The sequence below is a fragment of the Arachis ipaensis genome, chromosome B07 (assembly GCF_000816755.2).
Source record: "Arachis ipaensis cultivar K30076 chromosome B07, Araip1.1, whole genome shotgun sequence".
In the NCBI taxonomy this organism is placed as follows: domain Eukaryota; kingdom Viridiplantae; phylum Streptophyta; class Magnoliopsida; order Fabales; family Fabaceae; genus Arachis; species Arachis ipaensis.
Genome location: NC_029791.2, coordinates 2,211,210 through 2,212,270, shown reverse-complemented (window position 1 = coordinate 2,212,270; position 1,061 = coordinate 2,211,210).

Sequence of the window (1,061 nt, the reverse complement as noted above, 5' to 3'; positions counted from 1 at the left end):
AGAGACTGGAGTAGGTGATCTTATTTTCTTAATAGGAAGTGTATACATTTGGACCACGTCTTATTAGTTGAGGGTTATTTTTCTTTTCTTTCTTTCTTTCAAGGTTGAACAACCATCTGTCTCATATGATATCCTCTACTGTTGTATTACCAATTGATTGGGGTAAGGGTAAGTGACAAATTTTAGAATTATGTTTTAAGGTAGGAGTTGATGCCTGTCTAGACATTTGTGGTCCACAAACCGTGATTTTTGTGATATTTTTTTTTCCCCAAGGTCTTCATTTTCATCTTCTCTTTGGTTTTGCATTTATGTAGTGTTGTCTTTCCAGATCCAGGAAAAGAAGAAGAGAGAGGATTTATTAGTTTATTGGATAATCAGCCTTTTATACCTTTTAATTCTTGAAAAATTCATGAAATAGTTTTCGAAAGATAAAAAGATACTTAGTTCTAACTATTTTGTCAGAACTAAAATCTTTCACATGACAAAATATTTCATAATTTATTTTAATTTTCTTGGACAACTATTTTTCCTTAAGGATTTGGCTAAAGTAGTTGTGTAATTACAACTATTTTCATAGCCATTTTTGTTTGTCATAAATGGATACTAATGATCGTTTTTTATAATATCACTTCTAATTTGATAAAATCTTATTATAAATATAATTCATTAATTTTGTATTGAGAGTAATATCTTTCAAACAAAAATGAGATTAAGAGTAACATCTCTCAAACAAAAATGACAATATCTATTTACAAGAGTAGTATTATCCCTTCCCAATTTTGTAACATTTCAACCCTTTACTTTATCTCTTTCGTGCATAGCAAATTACTACTATCTTTTATGATAATTGAAACCAAAAGCATTTCAAAACATTTTTTAATGTTGCAGATGTCCTCCCAGTGGACGTAGCATTATCTGGGTTACAATTTAAACCATAATTTATCTGCCACCCTGTGGTGGACATGTCGTTTTTCCTTTACATATATTTATTTCTTTTTGCCCATTTCTCTTTAAGACAATAAATAAAATCTGAGTAACTTAGGACCTTGCTAAACTTGTAG